Source organism: Schistocerca piceifrons, chromosome X, assembly GCF_021461385.2.
Source record: "Schistocerca piceifrons isolate TAMUIC-IGC-003096 chromosome X, iqSchPice1.1, whole genome shotgun sequence".
Taxonomy (NCBI): domain Eukaryota; kingdom Metazoa; phylum Arthropoda; class Insecta; order Orthoptera; family Acrididae; genus Schistocerca; species Schistocerca piceifrons.
In genome coordinates, this window is record NC_060149.1 from 613,130,273 (window position 1) to 613,142,869 (window position 12,597).

Consider the following 12,597-nt stretch of genomic DNA (forward strand, 5'->3'; position numbering starts at 1 on the left):
ATACCAAAATATCTAGGTGTGATACTTGATAGATCTCTTACTTTCAGGAAGCACGGCGCGAAATGCAAGTCAAAAGTTTCCAGTAGGAAAAATCTTCTTCAGAAACTGCCAGGATCACAGGGTGGGTGAGGATAGGGGGTAGTCAACGTAAAACTATAAGCACTTCTGACATGGCACTACGTTGTTCTGGGGGAGAGTATGCATGCCTAGTATAATTTAAATGACTGTAATCTAGCGCGAGTGAGGTGAGGGTGAGTGAATGAGTATTATTTTATAGGTTTCCTCCTCAAAAAAAAAAAAAAAAAAAAAAAAAAAAATTGGTTCAAATGGTTCTGAGCACTATGGGACTTAACATCTGTGGTCATCAGTCCCCTAGAACTTAGAACTACTTAAACCTAACTAACCTAAGGACATCACACACATCCATGCCCGAGGCAGGATTCGAACCTGCGACCGTAGCAGTCGCCCGGTTCCGGACTGAGCGCCTAGAACCGCGAGACCACCACAGCCGGAATTTGCTTCTACTGGGTGACAACGATTTTAGTCATTTCACCCACATTTTTTTCTTTTAATGTGTATAAGGGCGCTGATAGCTGCGCCCGTAAGCTGCAGACACATACACAGACTAGAATGAAATTTTCACTCTACAGCGAAGTGTGTGCTGATATGAAACTTCCTGACAGATTAAAACTGTGTGCCGGACCGAGACTCGAACTCGGGACCTTTGCCTTTCGCAGGCAAATGCTCTACCAACTGAGCTACCCGAGCACGACTCACGACCCGTCCTCACAGCTTTACTTCTGCCAGTACCTCGTCTCCTACCTTCCAAGCTTTACAGAAGCTCTCCTGCGAAACTTGCAGAACTAGCACTCCTGAAAGAAAGGATATTGCGGAGACATGGCTAGCCACAGCTGGGGGATGTTTCTAGAATGAAATTTTCACTCTACAGCGGAGTGTGCGCTGATATGAAACTTCCTGGCAGAAAACTGTGTGTCGGACCGAGACTCGAACTCGGGACTTTTGCCTTTCGCGGACAAGTGCTCTACCAACTGAGCTACCCGAGCACGACTCACGACCCGTCCTCACAGCTTTACTTCTGTCAGTACCTCGTCTCCTACCTTCCAAACTTTACAGAAGGTCTCCTGCGAAACTTGGCAGGTACTGGCAGAAGTAAAGCTGTGAGGACGGGTCGTGAGTCGTGTTCGGGTAGCTCAGTTGGTAGAGCACTTGCCTGCGAAAGGCAAAGGTCCCGAGTTCGAGTCTCGGTCCGGCACACAGTGTTAATCTGCCAGGAAGTTTCACATACACACACACTTGTATAACCCAACACATGCCAAACAGATGAACACAGCTCCCCCTGACACCTGCAGAGCCATAAAAAGCTCCTTGAAATCCACTTCAGTCGAATGGCTTTACCACTTTACAGGAATGGCACCATCTTCTGCTCGAAGAAAAATAGCTGCGAATGAGAAAATAAAGACAGTGGATCAGCAGAGAGCCCATCCTCTGTACGAGCAGGAGCAGCACCTCAACGACGGAAGTCAGGGAGGACTTTCCTTAGAACATGAACTGCACTTAGAATCACTGCTGAAAATGCTATGTTGCAGCTATAGAGGTGTGCGGCATAATTCCCCTAGGCTGAAAAAAGTGTATGAAACTTTACGCCCCGGCTATGACGAGAAGTGGACGACTCGAAAGTCCCTGAATACACTGAGATGTGGAGTATCAAAGGTTGATTTGGAAAGATGGGGCTACACTGATAAAGATTATATTCAGTGTGACTGTGCAGAAGACCAGACTGTTCATCATACCCTTCAACGCCGACCGTGTCCAGCCTCCTGCACAGATGATGGGCTTCATCAAGGAACAGAAAATTCATTGTAAGTGGTCAACTTTTGGGCAAGCGTATTGCAGTCATAACTATTTGCAATATGTATGTTTCAGATACGAGAATAAAAATATAAAGTATGTAATGTGAGGAAAGTGCGAGATGGATTTCACATCTTAGATTTTTTTCGGAATACTTGCTAGTTGGCTATCTTTGAGCTCTAAATTTGTTCAACATTCTGCAACAAATCGATGTCAAGAATATTGGACTTTAGTTTTGTGGATTACTTCCACTACTCTTCTTGTAAATGGATGTGACATGTGCTTTCTTCCAACTACTGGACAAGGTTTTTTGTTCGAGAGATCTACGATATAGTTAAAAAATAGGGAATCATATTTTTGATACGTCCTGTTCTTTATACAGCAATACTGAAACTATATATCTTACTCGTCTTATTTTTATGCCCACTCATAGAACCTACTACGCTGCTTCCACTAACACAATGAAGTAGTAACGTCATCGAAATGTAATTTGAGAAGTAACGTACTCGTCACGCGATCTGTCTGTAAATAAAGTGGGGCTGTTTTGGCTTGGCTGTCTGTAACTGTTCTCTCGTCTCAATAGCGGCCACGAATTAGGCACGATTGGCTGCCTCGACAGTTACCCACGCTTCCCGTGCAAGGCAATTGAATAACCGCCACTTCCTGTTACGTCAGCAACAGGACAGTTATTGCATTCGTGTGTAGAACAATGTAGTCGCCACGAAAGCGTCCACCGATACGGAAGTCGTAACGAGCATGCAGCATAAATAAATATCATTATTTTCAGAACAACATGCAAAAATTTAGCTTCACACATTCCTTTCGTAAGTTATACATAAATTTCGCCTGTTTCTTGATTCCTTAGTGCCAATTCTGTTAATCTTCTGGAATTTACTTTCACTAAAAAATACTTCAGAATTACAGTAGCAAAGCTGAAATCACTTTCAGCCTGGGCATTAAAAAGCAAACGGAAAACAAAAAAGTCAATATATTTGTTGGAAATAGTTTCGGATTCTTTATAATGTGGTGAGTTCGTAAGTACGTCTAAAATTTTCGTAATACGTATTGCGGATATGTTTCAGGTACCCTATAAGTGAAACCATCGAAAGAAAGGGGATAATGAAACCAGAAGATATGCTGAGATGGTTGCAAAAGGGAAAAGCGATAGTCACATTAGAACTTATATAGAGCACGAATAAATGTTTCTTTTATCATGAACGATGCTGATGGGCAGCCAGGATAAAGGAAAACAGTGCATAGCTAGGGCGGATGGTGGGATGTAACGTTAAGAGGATTAAACGACCCATATCTAGGGGGAGAAGAGTACTGTGGTAGACGAAATTCCTAAATATTTTTTTTCAACAAAGCGTATCTAATACTACTTGAGTAATAGCTCGAGAATCGTTGAAATGAATGCGTGCGACAGAAAGTAAATAGTCACTCAGTTAAAAGCATGAAAAGGTAATGAGAGAAACGTCATTCTCGTCTGAGACAATCATCATTGAGAGCCTTGATCGGAGTCAGTAGGCAAATACATTAATGTTCAAAAATCAAGCAACAAACCGCTATTTCCCCGTCCTGTCTATAATTCATGATTTAATCATTCAAATTGTCAACAGATGTCTGTACGATCGTGTTCTGCACGGAAGATGGTATTCCAGTTCAACGGAGAACCACGCCAATGATAACGCCAGGGCATCTGTCAAATGGGGTGTTGTTTTCTGGGTAGACTCACATCCGCAATCGCTGTGTGCACAGTTATAGACGGTGCAGTATGGCACAGAGAAGACCCTTACTCTCTGCGGTGGAAGACCATAGGAAGAATGAAAGCAGTACATTCGCAAACTGATGTGACCCGATGGTTTATCATAAATCGTTCTGTTATTTTTGGATGTGGCGACAGTTTACAGTAACCGAAACTGTATCCCGAAGGTCAGGGCAAGGCCGACCAATTGACAGAAAGAGAGGTCCGTTATCTGGCTGTACGAGGGGCGTTTGAAATGTCCGTGCAAAATAAAAACTACTTACGTGTTTGAGGGAAACCTTTTTTATTTTTCGACATGGTCTCCTTAGAGACTTATACATTTCGTCCAACGCTGTTCTAATTTGTTGATCCCTTACGAATTGTCCAAGTCTGCAAAATAGCTATTAGTTGCTGCAATCACCTCGTTTGAATAAAATCTTTGTCCCGCCAGCCATTTCAAAAATGGCTCTGAGCACTATGGGACTCAACTGCTGTGGTCATCAGTCCCCTAGAACTTAGAACTACTTAAACCTAACTAACCTAAGGACATCACACACATCCATGCCCGAGGCAGGATTCGAACCTGCGACCGTAGCAGTCGCACGATTCCGGACTGCGCGCCTAGAACCGCGAGACCACCGCGGCCGGCCAGCCATTTCTTCAAATTGGGGAAGAAATAGTAGTCCGAGAGAGCCAAGTCTGGAGAACAGGGGGGATGTGAAAAAATTAGGAATCCTATTTCCATTAATTGTGCGACCACAACTGCTGAGGTGTGTACTGGTGCATTGTCGTGATGGAAAGGGCCTTTTTTGCGGTCCAATCGCCGGCGTTTTTCTTGTAGCTCGGTTTTCAAACTGTCCAATAACGATGAATAATATTCACGTGTAATAGTTTTACCCTTTTCCAGATGGTCGATGAGGATTATCCCTAGCGACTCACAAAAGACAGTCGCCATAATCTTTCCGGCCGAAGGAATAGTCCTCGCCTTTTTTGATGCAGATTCTCCCTTGGTAACCCATTGTTTAGATTGTTGTTTGGTCTCAGGAGTATAGTAATGTATCCATGTTTCATCCACAGTGACGAAACGACGCTTAAAGTCCTGTGGATTCTTCCTGAACAGCTGCAAACCATACTTGCAACACTTCACATGATTCCGTTTTTGGTCAAGCGTGAGCAATCGCGGAACCTACCTTGCGGATAGCTTTCTCATGTCCAAATGTTTATGTAAAATAATTATGTATCCGTTAATTCCAAATGCCCACAGCACTAGCAATCTCACGCACCTTAAGTCTTCTGTCTTCCTTCACCATATCACGGATTTTGTCAATGATTTCTGGAGTCGTAACTTCCATAGGGCGTCCAGAACGTTCAGCATAACTTGTGCCCATATCGACACTCCGAAAATTTGGAAACCACTTATAAACTGTTCTGATCCAAAGTTCAGAGTCACCGTAATGTTTAGCAAGCTTCTCTTTAGTCTCCTGAGGCGTTTTGCCTTTCATAAAGTAATGTTTAATCACCACACGAAATTCTTTTTCGTCCATTTTTTGACAATCACTCGACTTCCTTCATTCACACGAATGCCAAACACAGAGAAATAGACCAATATGGCTGAAAATTGGTGTGCGTTCTTTCCAAAGATGCTACTAACTAAACATGACCTCGATACTCGCCGGTGGTTCCGTCTCTCGGACTTCGCACGGTCTTCTCAAACGCCCCTCGTAAGGGCAAAACAGTACCGTCTTACTACTGCGCGGCAGCTGGCATCTGACCTGGCAGCATCCACTGGACGTGTTGTACGGAGGCAGTTGGTGTACTGAAGGCTTCATCAGAGTGACCTTTGTCAGAGACCTGCTGTATGTGTACCTCTGACGTGTCTTCACAGAAGGGAACGTCTAGAGTAGAGCCTTCGACATGCCACCTGGATAGTCGAAAAATGGGTCAATGCACATCTGGAGGGTGGGTCCCTAGGGGTGTGAGCAGGGATTATGTTGACAACTCGAACAGCTCTTCATGAAATTGTACGGCTGAATCGGCAAGGTTTAACTGCTGTCATCTATCGTGACGAGATCTTGGGACCTCACAAAGGGTTGTTGCGGGATGCTGTGGGCCCAGACTTGGTACTGATGAACGATAATGCTCGACCTCATATAGCACGGAAGAATTTGCACCCATGGCGTGGCCTGCTCGCTCTCCCAATTTGAATCCCATCGAGCACGTCTGAGACACATTAGTGACACGGGTTTCATCGCGTCAGCATCCACCAACTGCACTCCAAGACTTGCGCGCAGCTCTGCAGGAAGAATAGGCGATATTGCCTCAACATGAAATTCATGACATGATTCACAGCATGCCCCGTCGTTGTCAGGCATGTATTGCTGCCAGAGGTGGTCACACTCCAAATTCAGCACATTAACCAGTTGTCAGAATATGAATGTAAGTTAGAAAAACCGAACAACATTTATGTCTACTGTTATGCATGTTGCAGTATAACGCAACCTTGTAAAATTTCCAATTGTTGATTTAATTTTCGACACCAGTGGTTCAAATGGTTCAAATGGCTCTGAGCACTATGGGACTTAACATCTGTGGTCATCAGTCCCTTAAAACTTAGAACTAATTAAACCTAACTAACCTAAGGACAGCACACACATCCATGCCCGAGGCAGGATTCGAACCTGCAATCGTAGCGGTCACGCGGTTCCATACTGAAGCGCCTAGAACCGCACGGCCACACCGGCCGGCCTCGACACCAGTGTATGAAGCAGTTGACGTCAGTTGGGAAGTGACGAAGAACTGATTCTCGTACATCGAGAAACTGGTCACAAGAAAATAATTATAAAACAACAGCCTTAGGGGCAGAAAGATTAGATTTTCTTCTTGTCAGGGGCTACAAACGATAAGATGCAGTGACTAACTGCGCGGATGGAGAGTAGGAATAATGACTCTTCGGACTTTTCTATCGGCGATGATATTTTGCATGAGGTTTCGAATAATGTTACTACCGGTAAATCTTTTATTCAGATTTCTTGTATTTTCTCAATAGGTTTTCGTGTTTAAAGTTTTTTTTCCAAGTGTCTTCAGGTTAAAGCAGTGCAGCCTTTAGGTAAAGCTGTCAGCTACCCTAAGCGTACTTTGAAATTCCATAGTTCTCTACTTCGTGGTCCTATTTGAGGTAGTATGCCCTTGTCTTCATTTGAACTTCCTCAGTCAGTTTCAAGTGGATCTACAGTATAATGTGGACTCTGAACCACGGTATACGTTTTCAAGCTGAAATTACTAAGCGTTTACACTATTCCGAGAAAGGTCCATACTATAGCGGACAAAGTTTACTTTCCTAGTGTGGTATAGTGAAACGAAGCCTGTCATTTTCTTTACCTACGACTGAACTTAAGCTGCCGTTCCACTACACTGCTTCTCAGATTGTTATTCCCATACATTTGAAACCAGAGATAGCTTCAGGTGCAACGTATTAGCTGTGTACACAAATGCTCTCACATTTTCAGTTGTACAAGATCACTGTTTCACATTTCTCTCCATTAAAAGACAGTTACCAATCGTTACAGATGTTTGGTGTTTTGTCAAGATCTATCAGCATAGTACCGCAACTGTTATCGGAAACACTTTCTCACAAATGACAGTGTCATTTGTTAAACGCTTGTGTTTGCAAATGAGATTGTTTTGTGTGGCACAAATATACTCTGTCATAAATAGTGACCAAACTACACTTCATGTGAGCAAACTCGACACTACCTCTGTTTCGGTGTATCAAACTGCTTCCAGCATAAAGCTGTACATAGTTCTCGAAACTTGCCCTGTTGGTGTGAAGAACTTTCGACTCAAGAAGTTTATCACGCAGCAACAAATATGTTACTGTATTAGCCAGCCGAAATAACTGAAGAATGTGCTTCTTTACAGACCGCTACTAACCTGTTCTCTTCTATTAAGCTCTAAAATACACTCACCACTGTGTACATTTATAAATTCCTTAGTTCAGAGTTGAAATTCTGTATTTGTGGGGATCCACAGCCTCCAGGTGTTTACTAAACGTAAACATGTCCGTAGTAGGCTGTAATGCTATTTTTACTTAATCATGCGATTAGCTAATTTCGACTATGTGTCGTTGTCAGGCACCTGTAAAACCAACCTTGGAAAGCACTACACTGTCTGCGTACATCGCCATGTATAAATAATTGCCCGCATCTCGTGGTCGTGCGGTAGCGTTCTCGCTTCCCACGCCCGTGTTCCCGGGTTCGATTCCCGGCGGGGTCAGGGATTTTCTCTGCCTCGTGATGGCTGGGTGTTGTGTGATGTCCTTAGCTTAGTTAGGTTTAAGTAGTTCTAAGTTCTAGGGGACTGATGACCATAGATGTTAAGTCCCATAGTGCTCAGAGCCATATAAATAATTTTATACGCCTAACATTAAGATAAAACATTACTGTTTTATCTTAATGTGCGGTGTGTAAAGTGTTATTTATACATGGCGACGTATGCGGACAATGTAGTGCTTTTCCATGTTGGTTTTACAGGTGCTTGACAATGACACGTAACCGAAATTAGATAATCGCACAATTAAATAAAAATCGCATGAAAGCCTACAAGGGACAATGTTTACGTTTATCATTTCAGGGTAGGTTGCAAAACAAGTGCGTTGTTAAAAACATTTATCTATGTTCATATAATTAATATTGATTTTTTTTTAACTCCGCAATTACAGTCACTTAAGACACAGATCTTTTAGCTAAAAAGCCGTCTTCAAGTTTGCCGAGAACGATACTCAATGTTAAGTTGTGCTTAAAAGAAATGACGGTAAGGGCGCTTAGACAACATTAAAAGAGCTAATACCAATTGCGGACTTTCGTACATCTTAACGAGTAAAGCAGCTTTTCCAAGTCCTTTTAAAGAAAATACACCGTTGCCTGCAGTAAAAGCTACACAAAACATCTAACACCTCTCAATCTTGGTTATGTAGCATAATAAGCCCTCTTCATTACACTTCTTTTAACTGCACGGTGGTTGTTGAAATTTCAGTGTTAAGTTTTCAGCACGTGTTTATGACTTGCGAAATTCATTGCAAGATACATTGTACAAACAAAACAGTCCGAATATAGTTTTTAGTTAACTGTGGCCGAACTATGCAATCTGCAGATCCGGTCGAAACCGGTAATTGAAGCTAAACAAAAACTCTGTCTAGATTGCTTTGTTGGTAACATAATGAAACAAAATCACTGCCCTGCGACAATACGCAACTTTCTGCTGACACAAATTTATACATTTGGAAAAGTAAGTAATAGCGACGGAAATGAAGAAAGAGAGGCAACGGTTCGACCTTAGTTACCAGTTGACTGATATAAAGCTTCCGGCATTGATTTTGCAACTGGATATTACGTTGTCATATCCATGACAAGACTCTCTTCTTGTTATTGGGAATGGTTCACAACACTTTCCTTGACGTATCGTAACTAATGAGAGCATTTGTCTTCGCTGAACGGCGAATAAAGAACTACTCTCATATCTGTTAACCATAAATGTAACTGTCGGAACAGGTTCAAACACAGTACCGATTATTCCACACAATGCAGGCAAAAGAAGAATGTGTGCTACCGGCTGCTATTATGTACTGTTTGTGAGATACTACACTCCTGGAAATGGAAAAAAGAACACATTGACACCGGTGTGTCAGACCCACCATACTTGCTCCGGACACTGCGAGAGGGCTGTACAAGCAATGATCACACGCACGGCACAGTGGACACACCAGGAACCGCGGTATTGGCCGTCGAATGGCGCTAGCTGCGCAGCATTTGTGCACCGCCGCCGTCAGTGTCAGCCAGTTTGCCGTGGCATACGGAGCTCCATCGCAGTCTTTAACACTGGTAGCATGCCGCGACAGCGTGGACGTGAACCGTATGTGCAGTTGACGGACTTTGAGCGAGGGCGTATAGTGGGCATGCGGGAGGCCGGGTGGACGTACCGCCGAATTGCTCAACACGTGGGGCGTGAGGTCTCCACAGTACATCGATGTTGTCGCCAGTGGTCGGCGGAAGGTGCACGTGCCCGTCGACCTGGGACCGGACCGCAGCGACGCACGCATGCACGCCAAGACCGTAGGATCCTACGCAGTGCCGTAGGGGACCGCACCGCCACTTCCCAGCAAATTAGGGACACTGTTGCTCCTGGGGTATCGGCGAGGACCATTCGCAACCGTCTCCATGAAGCTGGGCTACGGTCCCGCACACCGTTAGGCCGTCTTCCGCTCACGCCCCAACATCGTGCAGCCCGCCTCCAGTGGTGTCGCGACAGGCGTGAATGGAGGGACGAATGGAGACGTGTCGTCTTCAGCGATGAGAGTCGCTTCTGCCTTGGTGCCAATGATGGTCGTATGCGTGTTTGGCGCTGTGCAGGTGAGCGCCACAATCAGTACTGCATACGACCGAGGCACACAGGGCCAACACCCGGCATCATGGTGTGGGGAGCGATCTCCTACACTAGCCGTACACCACTGGTGATCGTCGAGGGGACACTGAATACTGCACGGTACATCCAAACCGTCATCGAACCCATCGTTCTACCATTCCTAGACCGGCAAGGGAACTTCCTGTTCCAACAGGACAATGCACGTCCGCATGTATCCCGTGCCACCCAACGTGCTCTAGAAGGTGTAAGTCAACTACCCTGGCCAGCAAGATCTCCGGATCTGTCCCCCATTGAGCATGTTTGGGACTGGATGAAGCGTCGTCTCACGCGGTCTCCACGTCCAGCACGAACGCTGGTCCAACTGAGGCGCCAGGTGGAAATGGCATGGCAAGCCGTTCCACAGGACTACATCCAGCATCTCTACGATCGTCTCCATGGGAGAATAGCAGCCTGCATTGCTGCGAAAGGTGGATATACACTGTACTAGTGCCGACATTGTGCATGCTCTGTTGCCTGTGTCTATGTGCCTGTGGTTCTGTCAGTGTGATCATGTGATGTATCTGACCCCAGGAATGTGTCAATAAAGTTTCCCCTTCCTGGGACAATGAATTCATGGTGTTCTTATTTCAATTTCCAGGAGTGTACTTTTCTAAGATTCTGTTTTTTATAAGTTGTTCTATTTTTATTTATGCAATTATAATACACTACTTCCACCTTTACATAGAAAATTTATACCAGGTTCCTTTGTTCAGTTTGAAAAGTTAAACCAGTTATAAAAATAGCTCATACACATCCTAGTATGAGCTCACAAATTACAACCAAGGGCACGATAAACAAAAAAGTATAGATTTCTCATTCACCTTCATGAATTGTTTAACCTTTAGTTGTTGACTTACAATGGTCACAAAACGATTCAGATTTCTTCCATAAAAAGAAGTGATTAAATGTGGTCTCTTACTGCGAAAATATTCCTATGCAGTCAGAAATTTTTAAATGGGCCGTTTTCAGAATAACAAACTGAAGTTTCAGTACATTTATAATTAAATGTGTTAGTCAAAAATTTATGCTCAACAGCAAAATCCACACAATTTCAATCTTAACTTTTACTGACTTCCATATTTAATTAATAATTTGACAGTTTGACAAACTTAATTTTTACATACAACAGCAATACAATCATTTCACTTCAGACTCGGGAGTGTTACCGATTCCACAGGTTTGGCCGTAATGTTCTGGTTTGGATAAGCTTTCTATCGTGAAAACTCAAATATATTCTTTTGAAATAGCAGGTGCAGATGAAGATCCATGTTTAAGCTAGTAGTAACTGCTTGGCTTATCATTCAAATGAGATAGCAGAACTGCAGTCCACTTTAAATTACTCTCCTTAAAACGTCATACATTCTTCCATGATCAGCATTTTATTGCATGGAATATTGTTGGTACTTTTTCTGGCTCATCAAACCGAAACCGCAAAATGCAAACAGACACAAACTGGACATTTTGCTGCTTCATTCCTCCACTGACGTTCTTCACCTCATTAGATAAGACAAAAGTTGGCTTGAAATCATTCCCTGTGCCCAGCGTTACAACAAAAGCATTCTGACCGGCTATAGTTGCTTTCACATACCCTACCTTTCTGACGTCACCCACCACTAATTCAGCCTCAGTCCTTACTGCTTCTCGCAGATTTTCTGTGTCCCTCAACATTGTTCGCAACTGGCAAACATGTGCAAAAACGTACTCAGTGGCTTTGATTCACGTCACGCCGATGGCACCAAAGAACTGCAATTTTCTGGGTGACATATTCATAACTTTGTATCAACATGTCAGCGCTCGCTCCAGCCTTGGTGCCACGAGTGAATTTTTAAACAGGCCATTGCTAAATGAAATTGTGGCTACAGAATATTAAAGCACTCCGTCTTAGGGCCACAAGTGGCCCATCGGTACCATCCGACCGCCGTGTCATCCTCAGATGAGGATGCGGATAGGAGGGGCGTGTGGTCAGCACACCGTTCTCCCGGTCGGTATGATGGTTTTCTTTGACCGGAGCCGCTACTAGTCGGTCGAGTAGCTCCTCAGTGGGCATCACGAGGCTGATTGCACCCCGAAAATGGCAATAGCACATGGTGGCCTGGATGGTCACCCATCCAAGTGCCGACCACGCCCGACAGCGCTTAACTTCGGTGATCTGACGGGAACCGTTGTACCCACTGCGGCAAGGCCGTTGCACAGAATATTAATATAGTTTAGTTTTCAGTGTACACTGAGGCGAAAAAAGTCATGGGATAGTAATATGTAAATAGAGAAATGGGGGTAGTGCTGCGAACACCTGGCAGAAAAGGGCAGTGCATCGGCGGAGCTGTCATTTCTACTCAGGTTACTCATGAGGAAAGGTTTCTGATGTGGTTATGGACGCACGTCGGGAATTAACAGACTTTAAACACGGAATGATACTTGGAGCTTGACGCATGGGACAAAATCGTTATGGAATTCAATATTCCGAGATCCACAGCGCGAATAGTGTGCCGAGAATACCAGATTTCAGGCATTAGCTCTCACCAAGGGCA

The 12,597-nt window shown here is 44.1% G+C and overlaps 1 non-coding gene and 1 pseudogene across 1 annotated transcript; both read right to left on the reverse strand.

The window, feature by feature from the left end:
* Window positions 1-694: 694 nt before the first annotated feature.
* Window positions 695-769, reverse strand: Trnar-gcg. The gene has a single exon. It is a non-coding gene; the product is annotated as a tRNA-Arg (tRNA).
* An 11,372-nt stretch (window positions 770-12,141) lies between these two features.
* Window positions 12,142-12,259, reverse strand: LOC124723273 (annotated as a pseudogene).
* Between the last annotated feature and the right edge of the window lie 338 nt (window positions 12,260-12,597).